This window comes from Palaemon carinicauda, chromosome 39 (assembly GCF_036898095.1).
Source record: "Palaemon carinicauda isolate YSFRI2023 chromosome 39, ASM3689809v2, whole genome shotgun sequence".
NCBI lineage: Eukaryota > Metazoa > Arthropoda > Malacostraca > Decapoda > Palaemonidae > Palaemon > Palaemon carinicauda.
This window is the reverse complement of record NC_090763.1, coordinates 61779906-61793903: the sequence shown is the minus strand read 5'-3', so window position 1 is coordinate 61793903 and position 13998 is coordinate 61779906. Positions and strand designations below refer to the sequence as shown.

The 13998-nt window shown below is 46.6% G+C and overlaps 1 protein-coding gene across 1 annotated transcript in view; it reads left to right on the top strand.

The window, feature by feature from the left end:
* The first annotated feature begins 201 nt into the window (after window positions 1-201).
* LOC137631223 (uro-adherence factor A-like) overlaps window positions 202-13998 on the top strand; it is an 84514-nt gene continuing 70717 nt past the window's right edge. The window contains exon 1 of the mRNA XM_068362988.1: window positions 202-309. The gene's annotated coding sequence lies outside the window, so the exon portion shown is untranslated. The remainder of the gene's footprint in view (window positions 310-13998) is intronic.

Here is a 13998-nt window from a genome sequence, read left to right as displayed (position 1 = left end):
GATTCAGATAGTCGATTAGTCTGACGACTTATTTCTTGTGTTTTACTTATTTGCCTTTATGTTAATTTTTATATTCATCTGAATTGTTTTGACCACATTTGTTTTAGACAATTGTTCATGTTTCATTCCTGCCACTTTGAAAGAGTTCCCCCTTCCCCTACGAAAGTAATAATAGAGTCTCTGCGCCTGCGCTTTTCACTTGTCACCGAACCAAAACATGGCCGTCTCTCGCTTTGTTTACATCTGACCAATACCCCGAGTCCCCTGAGCCATCTTCCACGTTATTACTCAAGATAATGACTTTGTAAGGTACGATGCAAGTTGCTATTCATTGTGAAACTCAATCACGTGCTTAGCTGTAATTATACGGTGGTTTTTAGCAGTGGCAAGGAAAGTGACAGACTCGACGAAGGTCTGAATTATGAGCTGTGGCTGTGGGTTAACCCTTGTGGGATAATATTTCACCGATAAACATAACTTATAAAATGCAATGTTGTTGTTTCGTGTATGCTGCTGATACATACAGCAACAATCTTTGTAAAGTAGAAGATTTAGATAAGCTAACTTCATGAATTTACTTCTTTTTAAGGTAATATTAAGCTTCTTTAATTTCTCCCCCGTTGCATGAACTGTGTTTTTCCAATAGATTATCTAGTGTTTCACGTATTTCAGGTAATTTCTTTCAGCAAACTATTCGTACTTCCTCTTCCATAGTCCTCCAGAGGTATATAGAACAGTAATGGGGTTTTTATTAACCGGAAACTCTCCCCCAAAACATCAAATCTGTCTGAAAAGGCAGATATGTATAAAACAATATAACCAGTTGGAAAAATACAGGGTAATATTTGTATAAGAGAGAAAATTACTAGGATCTATTCTACTCAGAGTTTACCTAACCTGACCTAGGAGACATTATGTAACGACGGACTGACCTTCCTTCACATAGAACCCCACCTAACCTAACCTACAAGCCATGTCCTTACCTACTTACCTAATGGTCCTGCATCCCCGTAGAAAGCTGTAAAGCGGTTGAAAATAAGTTATGGACGTGCTCGTCATCATACTTACACCCTTTGACCTTACCTAACCGAACATAGTACATTATACCCTACCTGACCTAAGCTAATCTAGTACATCAGTCCGTACCTGACCTATCCTTATCTACTACATCAATCCATACCTGATCAGGATGCTTTGCCCCCCTATCCTTACTAGAGGGACAGAAGACATAGAAAATGTAATGGTAACATTCTAATCTAACCTGTCTGTGTATGCTGGGTCCATACCTTACCTAGCCTAGAGTACCTTTTATCATAAAAAGCTCAGAAATTTACCCTTTGCACATCATAACCCACCTGATACACTTAAGCTCCATGGGGGTGTCTGCCGTTTATGGGGACAGGGATATCTTTCTTATTACTAGCCAAATCGTATTTCATTATGGGGTTGATGTTCTTTACAATTTTCTAACATACCATAATATGATGTTAATTTATCGTTTTGACTAATAACACAATTTACCTTTACCACGGCAATATTTTCTAAGTTCAGCATGGTCCGTACGCAAGTCACGGGTAGCTCCTGCATAGTTTCCAACTTTCCCGATAGACAGAGCCCGTGTCATCCCAGTCTAAGAAACGTTCGGTTTTACAAATTAATACTGTCCCGTCAATCTACATATTTACCCCTTAGTTAAGTATGTAGTTTTTAAGGACACGTCATGTTTAGTGACATTTGATACTGCTGGGATATTTATCATGAAATGTTATGTTAGAAAAAGGCCGTTACAATGCGTCGTACGCTGAAGCCACGGCCAACTTACTCGGTCGTAAAATTTCCCGCAATCATTGTTTCCTGCCTGATTATAATAACACCCGTTTGGCGGCGCTCGATTCGCAAATCAGCAGGTCGCGCAAGCATGAACAGTTTTCGATGTTCGTACGTATGTTTTCGCTAATTTCAACAATTTTCATTTTAATCTCTTGTTAAGATTGTTATTTCTTTCGAAATCGTCCCAAAATTATGCCGAATACTATTTTGTTTTATATACAAACAAAGGTTAGGTTATCCAGCATCTAGTTAAGATATTTCGTCAGATAAAGCCAGTGTCAAACAAAGCAACCGAACTAACCCTTTCGTGGGCCGCGTGATTTCAAATTTTTAATCCCCCCCATGACCCGAGATTGACCTACAGCCGACCCTTTCCAAGTCTAACCGCTGTGATGGATAGACCTGTTCCGTATAGTTTCTCTGTGAGTGATATTTTCGAGTTTATCTCCCGTATTGATCAGATTGATGCAATTAAGACCCTCAGATATATACATCTACGTGATTTCACTCGTGTTACCCCCGAATTCTTTCACTATTTATTTCGAGAAGGCCTCTTAAGGGATTTTAGAGGTACATGTAAAAAGTGTAAAACAGGTGATGTGGCCCTGATGTGGTTTTAGCGACTACGAAATTTAAGGTAAGCCTGAGTAACCTATAATATGATCATGTGGATAAGATATAATTTTGAGTGCTGCCCAAAGCTTCTTTTCTGTAGGAGAGAGACTTACGAAGGGGGTCCGGGGGCTTGCCCCCGGGTAGGGGTAGTGACCTGGGAACTACTAGGATTGGTTAGGTTTGGTTTGTGGGGTTTGTATGTTAGCAACAGTGTTTGGGGGGTCGCAGGGGGGCGTCAGCCCCCCCGTTTAGTTCACGATGAAGGTAAGGACATGGAACTTCTTTTCTGTAGGAGAGAGACTTACGAAGGGGGTCCGGGGGCTTGCCCCCGGGTAGGGGTAGTGACCTGGGAACTACTAGGATTGGTTAGGTTTGGTTTGTGGGGTTTGTATGTTAGCAACAGTGTTTGGGGGGTCGCAGGGGGGCGTCAGCCCCCCCGTTTAGTTCACGATGAAGGTAAGGACATGGCTTGTAGGTCAGGTTAGGAGGGGAATTTTGGGTTAGTTGTCCATTTTTCTCGCACATTTCCGACATCCATGACCAGAGGGTTCCTAGTATGTAGATTGTTGGGACAAGCAGTTACAAAACTAGTGAATTTAATATTTTATTCCGTGATCATTCCCGCGAAAAAGAGCAGATTTTCCTACTTAGTTTCCAACTTTCCCGATAGATAGAGCCCGTGTCATCCCAGTCTAAGAAACCTTCGGTTTTACAATTTAATACTGGTTTTACAATTTAATACTGTCCCGTCAATCTACATATTTACCCCTTCGTTAAGTTTGTAGTTTTTAAGGACACGTCATGTAATCATTCCCGTAAAAAGAGCCGATTTCGGACTTTTTTTTACTCGATTTCAAGAAACATTCGGTTTTACAATTTAATACTGTCCCGTCAATCTACATTATTTAACAAATCATTCCCGTAAAAAAGAGCCGATTTCGGACTTTTTTTACCTCGATTTTCGGCCGGTCAAAGGGCTGTCCCCATAAACGGCAGAGGCTCCGCTCCATGTTCCATTGCATTCCCACCTCACACAGAGGAGATAACCCTTTCTCCCTTTTACCACTGGAAAAGTTTTTGTATTCTTTATAAAGTTTGTGAAGTGGGATTTTAGGGCAGACGTTTTTTTTTTATATCCAAGGAATTCATAGTATTCTATAATTAACTAAGTTTTCTTTTGACAGTCTGGTGATTTATTAATTGAAGGAATTGGTACTTAAAATGAATATAGAGTAGCTTAAGGTCTTGACTTAATGTACAGTCGCATAGTACACTATCTGAAACCTTTAAGATTAAAAATTATCGAAGTCTTTACATAATGACGGACAGGACCTACTGTGTGCATAGAACACTACCTTACCTAAACTTCCTCACCTAGCCTAATCTACAAGACGTGTCTTTACTTACCTAATATGGGGCAACGCCCCCTGTGACCCATCTTGGAGTGTTGCATTCCCAGTGATAGGATTGAAAATAAGGGAGTTATCTAGCATGGCCGTCATCATACATACACCCCAAGTCATCACCACTGTACTCCTTGCCAGTTTTTTTTTTTTTTTTTTTTTAACAAAAGGCAACCATTGTTAATTTAAACATATCTGCTAGTCCATCCATATACCAAGGCACTTCCCCCAATTTTGGGGCTAGCCGACATAAAAAAGAACAAAAAAAAAAGAGGGACTTATTCTCTCTACGCTCTTCCCAGCCTGACGAGGGACTCAATCAAGATTGGCTGGTACTGTTAGGGTACCACAGCCCACCCTCCCCCGTTATCCACCACAGATGAAGCTTGATAAGCTGAATCCCCTACTGCTACTACCTCCGTGGTCATCCAAGGTGACCGGAGGAAGCAGCAAGGCCTACAGGAACTGCGTTACAAACGCTTGCCATTCATTTCTATTTTTAGCATGCTCTCTTGCCTTTCTCACATCTAGCCCCCTATCACCCAGAGCTTTCTTTACTCCATCCATGCACCCAAACCTTGGCCTTCCTCTTGTACTTTTCCCATCAACTCTTGCATTCATCACCATCTTTAGCAGACAGCCATTTTCCATTCTCTCAACATGGCCAAACCACCTCAACACATTCATATCCACTGAAGCTGCTAAATCATTTTTATTCCGTAACTGGAATACAAACCACATTATTTAATAGGGGTATTACTTTCGACGTAGCTGAAATGACGAGCCAATAATTTTTAACGAGGGTTAACTACCCACACCGCTTGTTAGTGGGGGTAGGGAAGGGTAGCTTGCTACCGCACCCCCTCACACACCTATGATTAAGGTCACTTTGCTTTCGGCTCGGATGGTGAACGGACGTTGCCGCTCTTCATCCTTGCCGAATATTGGCAACCATTAATGACTTTGTTTTTTCCTTTTCTCTTAGTGTGTGTGTGAAGTTGACTTCTGCGACCATGCGCACCTGCCCTGGACTCATCGGCCGCCCTTGTGTGACATATATGTCGGCTATGGAGACTGATCCTCACACCCTATGTCCTTCATGCAGAGGTCAACGGTGTGATAGTGTTAGTAAGTGTAATGAGTGTAGGGAGTGGTCTTCTTCCCAGTGGGAGAGGTTTGCGCGACGGTGGAAGAAGAGGTCCAACCGGGATATTTCTCCTTCTAAGGTTTCTTTGAAGGAAGAAAAACCCAAGGCCTCTTCAGTCTCCCAACCCTTCTCCGAAGCTCCTACTTGTTCGGTCTCATACGAGAGACTGTCAAGTAGTAGCGTAGACCAAGTTACTATCGGCCAACCCCGGTTCTCGAGAGATGATGTTGCTTCCCCCAGTGAAGCAGCCCCACTTCTCCCCCCGGGTGAAGCCTTGTCGCTAACTCCCCTCTTACAAATTTGGTCTTCCTTGGGGCTTACGGGTCCGCCCTCCAATTAAGCCTTGCTGCAGTTCTTCCGCATGGATGCTTCTGTTAAACAGTCATCGTCGCCGTCAGAGGTAGATCCCCTGACCCTTGTTGTGTCAGAGGTGTCTCATGTGGTTTCATCCATCTCCTCTGCCACTCCAGTCTCTACAGCGGTTGCTGCCAACTTATTTTCTCCCGTTCTTGATCATCCTCCGAGGGGGAAACTGAGTTCAACGTCTGTCTCTCCTGCAAGTATTTCTCACCCTCAGGGGAGTTCACTTATAGAGACTCCTCTTCAGAGGACTGCTGTGGCGCACGGTCAGCTTGCTGATCCAACGGAACTCAGAGGGCGCATCCGTCGGAAGGCACGCCTTGCTCTTCGCCTTAGAGGTTTCCCTTCACCAGCGGTGAAGAGGCGCCTCTTTGGTTCATCGTCATCGCTGAAGTCCCCTGCAGTGGAGCCTCCGCTGCATTCAGACCTTCATACATCAATCATCACTGCTCCTGCAGCCAGTCTTGTGACTTCGGTCCTGCCGATCCTTCGCAATCCCCCTCGGTGGATGGTCAGCCTTACAAAGGGCACGCCGACCATCTATCCTCCAGACCTGCCGACCTACCATCACCATTCCTGTCATTGGTAGAGCCTACTGTAGCTCTACCAAAGTGCGCAGCTGCGCGCCATCACCCTGCAGCTCGCCATCCGACAGACCTTCAGCGCTCACCAGCAGCTTGTTAGACTGTTCGTCACTCTACAGCGTTTTGGCACGCCCCTTCGCCTGCTTGCCCTCACAGAAGGCAGCAAACTCATGCGCCTGCGCGTCAACGTTCGCCTGCGCGCCGCGCGCCCACGTTCACCTGCGCGCCGCGCGCCCACGTTCACCTGCGCACCCTGCACTCACACGTCCAGGATCGCCAGTGCGCTTGTGCTCTCCCATGCGTTAGCACTCTCCTGTGCGCCCTTACTCTCCTACGCACCAGCCTGTGCCCCATTCATCGCCCGCGTGCCAACGAATGCCTGCCTGCCATTATTCTCCGGCGCACAAGAACACTGTAGGTGAGACAGCAATCACATTGCAGCCCTCATCTACGCGCCAACTCTCACTGGCGTGCCAGCGCTCTCCTGGACATTTGCGCTCACCTGCACGCCAAATATCTCCCGCGCGCCAACTCTCACCTACGCACGCGCGCTTATACAGGGTACTCTAATGCTCGCTAATGTTCTCCCGCACGCGAGCGCGCACACCAACAGGCACGGGCGCAGGATCTACACCCGGCAAGGTCGCCATCGCCTCATTCCCCTCCCCTCAAACGCATTCCAGCGCGCCCTGGGGGAGAAGGGAAACAAACACAAGCTGAGGGGTTCAGGATCCCTAAACTGCCTTATAAAGCGGACCCAACTATTTCAGTGACTCCTCGTAGGGAACCTTCGGTCCCTTTCCCTTCAGGGGATCTGTCTGACAGTGTATCCGTCAGTCAGCAGCCTTGGTTCAGTGCCTTAGTCAGAGCTGTAACACAGGCTTTCAAGCCAGTCCTGTCTGACCGCTCATCAGAGCAAGCTATAGCTCTGGACTTAAGACACGGAACCATGGCTTCCTCTACCCCTTTGAAGAGGAAATGAGGCATTTCTGATGCGGTCACTTCCCCGAGGGTGAAGCTGACTCCTTGCAGACCATCAAGGCAAGTTCCTCCAGTTTCTCAGGGATACTCTCCCTCCCGGTCGGATGAAGACCATCCATCACCAAGGGAACCGCGCGAGGAGAGACACTTCCATCGCACCAATGGAGGAAACTTCTCTTCACGCGTAGAGTTCCCCGCAATCTGAGACCAGGAGGGACATGACACACAGGCCTTCGATGTTGGTGTCTCATCTCCTTCCTCGGAAGGAGTCCTATGACTCCAAAACTCTACCACAGTCCTCCATTAAGGCTAGAACAGAGACTGCCAGCCACTCAAGGAATGTCCGCGACTTACCCTAAGAAGAGCTCTTGGGGTTAGAAGGAGACTTCGCTACGAGTCCTACATCAGGAGGAGACCAACAAGAATCAGAACATGCATTCTGGCAGGTTCTGACTCTAATGAGGGTTCTCAATGGGTTTTCCGACCCTGAGATATTCCCTCGAGAGGGCAAAGACACGGTCTTAGACCGCATCTTTGGTACTCAGAAACCCTCAAAGACCAGTGCAGCCCTGCCCTGCCCTGGTCTCAAGGGTTGAAGAGTACCAGAGACAAGATCTCTCAACAGTTCTCCGAGTTTGCCTCCTCCAACTGTGGCGGCGCTACGAACAAGCTCCTCCCACCTCCTCGCGTACAGCAAAGGAGGTACTTTGAGATCCTGGAGTAACCCAATTCAGCTCTTCCTCTTCACCACTCTCTGGAAGAGCTAACCAGGGGAGTCCCTCTTGAGAGAGACTCCAGCCGGCAGGTCTCGTTCTTGGCAACCGAGGTCCTTAACCGGGAAAAGGTCACCAAGTATGCGATGCAAACTACTTCGTGGCTGGACATCTGGTTTGGGACTTTAGGTATCCTGATACTATCCAAGGATTTTTCCAAGGAGCATACCAGGAAAGCAATGGAGGCCTTCTTACTCTCAGGCACTCTCACAATCGAGTTTCTTGCCCACCAAGTCTCGAACTTGTGGGCAAACACCATCTTGAAACGTCGAGATGCAGTGTCCGAGAGGTTCCACCAACAGGTCCCAAGCGTCAAGATGAATAGGTTCAGACATTCCTCCCTAGAGGGGGGGGCCCATCTGTTTGAGCCTAAGGACGTGGAACTTGATGCTGAGAGGTGGAGGAAGTCTCGTCGAGACTCCCTCCTCCACAGGGCTTTAACAACTAATCCCTATAAACCTCTAGCACCCCAGCAGTCCTGTCCAACCAAGACCATGACGATGAAAACAGCAGCGAAGACAGTGGTGTCTAAGCCCTTTCCTGTCAAGGACAGGAAAATCAAAAAGTTCTCCAGGGGAGGAAAGAATCCTAGAGGGAGCAGCCGAGGCCGCAAACGCTAGGATTGGCACTCCCCCTGCGTTTCCACCAGTGGGGGGATGCCTACAAAGTTGCTCAGACCGGTGGAAGCAACTCGGGGCCGATTCCTTGACAATCTCCGTGATCCGTCTAGGATATCGTGTCCCGTTCATAACATCTCTACCTCCCTTGACCAGGAATCCAGTGTCATTAGACTCCAGGCAAGGGGGCAAGCCCTTCTGGCAGAAGTCCAGACCCTGTTGAAGAAGGGCGCTCTCCAAGAGGTCCTCGACAGGCCCCCAGGCTACTTCAGTCGACTCTTTCTTGTAAGAAAGGCGTCTGGAGGCTGGAGACCAGTCATCGACCTCTCAGCCCTGAACAAGTTTGTCAAACAAACTCCATTCAGCATGGAGACGGCAGACACGGTCAGACTAGCAGTAAGACCTCAAGACTTCATTTGTACACTGGACCTAAAGGACGCGTACTTCCAGATCCCATTCCATGAGTCTTCAAGGAAGTACTTAAGATTCAGCCTGGACAACAGAAAGTACTAGTTCAAAGTGCTGTGCTTCGGTGTTTCCACAGCACCCCAAGTTTTCACCAGAGTGTTTGCCCTAGGGTCATCTTGGGCACACAGGATTGGCATCCGTCTCCTCCGTTATCTGGACGACTGGCTAATCCTAGCAGACTCGGTGTCAACCCTTCTTCAACACCGAGACAAACTTCTGAGACATTGCCAGAATCTGGGGATCATGGTAAATCTCAAGAAGTCGTCTCTGCTTCCTACACAGAGACTGATATACTTAGGCATGATCATAGACACCAATCTCCTCAAAGCCTTCCCATCAGGTGACAGGATAACAAGGCTGAGAAAGGTTGCAAGACCTATTCTCAGACGATCCCTCCAGTAGCAACTCAAGTCCCGGTGGAATCAAGCTCACTACTCCCCGGACATCCGAATTCCCATGGGATCAGCGGAACTGACAGACCTCCAGTGGTGGGTGACAGACGAGAAGCTATGAAAGGGAGTGGACCTTCTCGTCCTCCCCCCAGATTTTATGCTGTTCTCAGACTCTTCAAAAAAAAAAAGGGTGGGGGGTCCCACGTGCTGCACCACACGACCTCAGGCCTCTGGTCAGAGTCAGAAAAGTACCTCCACATAAATCTCCTAGAGATGAAGGCTGTCTTTCTGGCCATTCAACAGTTTCTGACAGGCCACTCAGTGGTGGTGATGAGCGACAACACCACAGTAGTGACTTACATCAACCAGCAAGGAGGTACTTTTTCGCAGCAGCTATCCCATCCAGCAGGAGAGATACTGAGATGGGCCGAAATCCACTCGATACCACTATCGGCATGCTTCATTCGGGGCAAAAGGAATGTGCTCGCCGATAACTTGAGCAGAGCATCTCAGATAGTGAGTACCGAGTGGTCTTTGGATCATCTAGTAGCCAAGAAAGTCCTGACTTTGTGGGGTTCTCCGATTGTGGACCTCTTCGCAACGGCCGTGAACTTCAGGCTCCCGATGTATTGTTCCCCAGTCCCAGACCCCAAGGCTCTCTGGCAAGATGCTTTCCAACAACGGTGGGACAACATTGACGTTTACGCCTTTCCCCCGTTCTGTCCGATGAGGAGGGTACTCAACAAGACCAGAACATCGGTCAATCTTTCAATGACCCTCATAGCTCCGCTATGGTATCACGCAGAATGGTTTCCGGACCTTCTGCAGCTCCTAATGGAGCCCCCAAGAGAACTCCCTCCATGACACAATCTTCTCAACCACATGCCAACATATTCCACAAAGCCGTAGGTACACTACGACTTCACGCCTGGAGACTATCCAGCATATCCTCTCTCAGAGAGGATTTTCGCAACAACTTGCGATTAGGATGGCTGGATACCTGCGTAAGTCATCAGCAGCAGTCTACCAGGCAAAGTGGAAAGTCTAATGTGGTTAGTGTCGTGGAAGGGGTATCTCTCCACTCGATGCCACTATTCCAGCAATAGCGGCGTTCCTCGTGTATTTGCATGAAGAAATGCGCCTATCAGTCTCGGCAATGAAAGGCTATCGCTCGGCCTTAAGCCTCGCCTTCAGACTGAAAGGAATGGACATTTCTTCATCGCTAGAACTTTCTTTACTCATACAGAGTTATGAACTTACCTGCCCCCAGTCAGAAGTGAGACCTCCCTATGAACCATTAGGCCAGGCAACTGATCGCCACCTGACTTGGAAGACGATGTTCCTGCTAGCTTTGGCTTCGGCCAAGCGAGTCTGTGAATTTCATGGTCTTTCATACGACATCGCCCATTCAAGGGGATGGGGAGAGGTAACGTTCAGCTTCGTCCCTGAGTTTATTGCTAAGACTCAGAACCCGGGAGTAGCGGATCAACGATTTGACTCCTTCTGGATTTCTTGTCTCCGTACTGTAACAGATGACCCAGACCATCTCTTACTATGCCCAGTGAGGAGTTTGAGGCTGTGTCTTAAGAGAACAGCCGCAACCCGTCCTCGTGTGCCTGCACTATTTGTCAGCACAGGAAGGACCAAGAGGAGGGTCACCAAGAACACCATCTCAACGTGGATTCGCAAGGTCATAGACTATGCACTGAATCCAGACCCTCCTCCGTCACGTCGCCCCAGAAATCATGATGTCAGGGGCATAGCTATGTCCCTGGCATTCAAGAGAAACTTCTCAGTGACTCAGGTTCTTCAAGCTGGGGGTGTGGAAGCGTCAGACCACGTTTGCATCCCACTACTTGCAAGACATGACCCACAGGAGACTCGATACGTTCTCTGTCGGTCCTGTGGTGGCTGTACAGCAGCTGGTTTAAAACCTCAAGCTCCTTATTGGACAAGTAGCAGAAGGTTGAGGGCATTGTTACCCTGTTTTAGTCTGCATGAATGAAAAGGTTTGACTGGCCCTTATTCTTTTCTTCATTCTCCCCTCTCTTGGGGAAAGCAGCATCCTGGGTTCTCTGCATAGCTGACCTCAAACCACTGCAGGTAAACCATGCTCCCTTGTGTATCTAGTATTAAGACTGATACTGTTGCATCCCCATACACTGACGAGGTGGTAATGGGAAAGTCCTAGTTGCACAGTTTTTCCTTCTAAAGAACTTGGAATAACTTTACCAGGACAGTCACACTTCTACATACCTCAACACACAGCTTGCGCAGGCCGCGAACCTTGCGTAACAAGGTTTTAATAAGGCGCAGGGACTCCTTATTTTTTGAGTACTGATACACTCGGGTAAAAGCCAAAAGTCAGATTGGCTGAGACGTCCACCCTCCTAATGTGTGAGTCACCCCTATTAAATAGCGTGGTGTGTATTCCAGTTACGGAACAAATTACAAATTCGTAGATAATTTGTATTTTTCCTAACTAAACAAACCTTAGCTATTTAATCAAACTTAACCACCAGTCGTACAATCACTTTCTCATACAGAACTCTCTTTACATTCATGCCTAACCCTCTATTCTATACAACTCCCTTCACTGCCCCCAACACTTTGCATTTTTCATTCCCTCTCTGACATACATCTGCTTCCACTCCACCATTTGCTGCAACAACAGACCCCAAGTAATTAAACCGATCTACTTCCTCAAGTAACTCTCCATTTAATATGATGTTCAACCTCACACCACCTTCCCTTCTTATACATATCATAACCTTACTCTTACCAACATCAACTCTCAACTTCCTTCTCTCACATACCCTTCCAAATTCTGTCACTAATCGGCCAAGCTTCTCTTCCGAGTTTGCAACCAGTACAGTATCATCTGCAAAAAACGACTGATTTACCTCCCATTCTTGATCATTTTCTGCAAGTGAAAGTTTTAATTAGGTGAAAACTATTGTTATTATTACAAGTAGAGCTACAACCCTAGTTTGAAAAGCAGGATGCTATAAGCCCAGAATCTCTGAGTATCATGATAATACAGTAAAACAATAATGAAAAGTTTGACAAGACTTCCTATTAATGCACTCACAATAAGAGACTATGACCATTAACTTTACAAACATCCATGTAAAACATTTTTTTATTTTTATTGGTAAATACAGCAAGTTATACAGGCTATCGATCTTTGCTCGGCATTATGTAGCCTAAGGGTTTGTGGTAGCCTATTTAAAACATTCCTGCCTGGAAATCTGTTAGACGTGGGTTCGAGTTCCACTCAAGCTCAATAGTTTCCAGTAATGTCTGCAATCTCACCATCCTTGTGAGCAAAGGATGTGGTGTTTAGGGGAGCCCATAGGACTACCTGATGAGTCATTGGCAACCATTGTCTGGCCCTCTCTGGTCTTAGCTTGGGTGTTGATCATATATGTATATGGTCAGTCTCTGGGACCTTGTCCTGTCCTTTGCCTCTGCCATTTGTGAGTGACCTGTAAACTGTTAAGAATGGTATATTTTCTATCGGTAGTGGATATACACCTAGTATATCTGGATATACGCCTAGTATATCCCGATCAATTTAGGTATATTATTATGTAGTTCAATTTAACATTGGCTTGTATTTGCTTAGTTAAAGGTATAGACCAAATTGGTCCTAGTGTAGTTACTAAATTTTATGAAAACATAGCCAAGCAATTGACTATTGCTTTTACCCCTTCCTTAACATATTTTTATTACATACGTAAAAGTAATAGTAAATATTTATCCTTTGATAGGGCTGTGCATTAAAAAAGATATAGTAAATATAGGATTTTACTCCAGATTTAAACATTTGCTCCGACATAAATAAAAGCCCTCGTTCTTTACATTGGAGATGGATGACGGCGCAAGCTGGAACATGTCAATAAAAACTGTTAATGAGATATTGTTACCATTGGGTAGCGGGGAGGCACCATCCTCCCCTCACTAACAACAACCCCACATTGATTTCAGCAGTGATTGAGAGCGGACGTCCTCTTCCATGTTCCTGGTACTGACATTCTTGAAAGCTTTGATAGTTCTTTTTTTTTTTCGGGCATGAGTGAGCTTGAGGTTGCCAACATGTTGGCTTGTTCTGGTATAGTGGTCCGGCACATTTATGTCAGCTATGGAGATGGATCCTTATCGCCTTTGTCCTTCATTCAAAGTACACTCCTGCATGAAGGTTTCTCCATGCGATGAGTGTCGGAAGTGGCCATCCCCCAGTAGGAGCGGCATGGCAGGAGGATGGAGAAATCTAAAAGTGATTCTTTGCCTGTGGGGTCTTCCTTGGTGTTTAAGAAATCCCAACGACTTCCTCCTACTGGTACCCTTCCTTCTGCCCCTTCTCATTTGGCCTTCTCTGATGGTTGATCCAGTAAGAGTGGTGGCCGTTTACATCTTAGGCAACCCTCGGGTCAGGAAGTTGTGCCCATCTCCCGTAGTGAGGTGACAAAACCTTCCTACCCTGGGCAGTCAGCATTCCAAGACACTTTGCATCTGCTTTAACCTTTGATGGGACTTTTGGGTTCCCTATCGAAGTATGGGGTTCTGAAGGTGTTGGTTCTTGGGGCTTAGCAGGACAGTACATCTGTTTTTGGTGGGGTTGTCTTGGGCCTTTCCCTCTCAAGAACCAACAAGAGGAAGTCCCTTCTGTTCGGTCCCTTGTCCCCCAAACCTTTGTCCTCTGTAGCAGATCATTTCCTGTTGGAGAAGTGCGAGTTAGTGCTCTGGTAAGCCTTGCCCTATCGTGCTCACTCCTTAGGGTGGTTTCAGTTCCCTGTGGTAGTACTCAGGTGCTCTTTCCACTTGG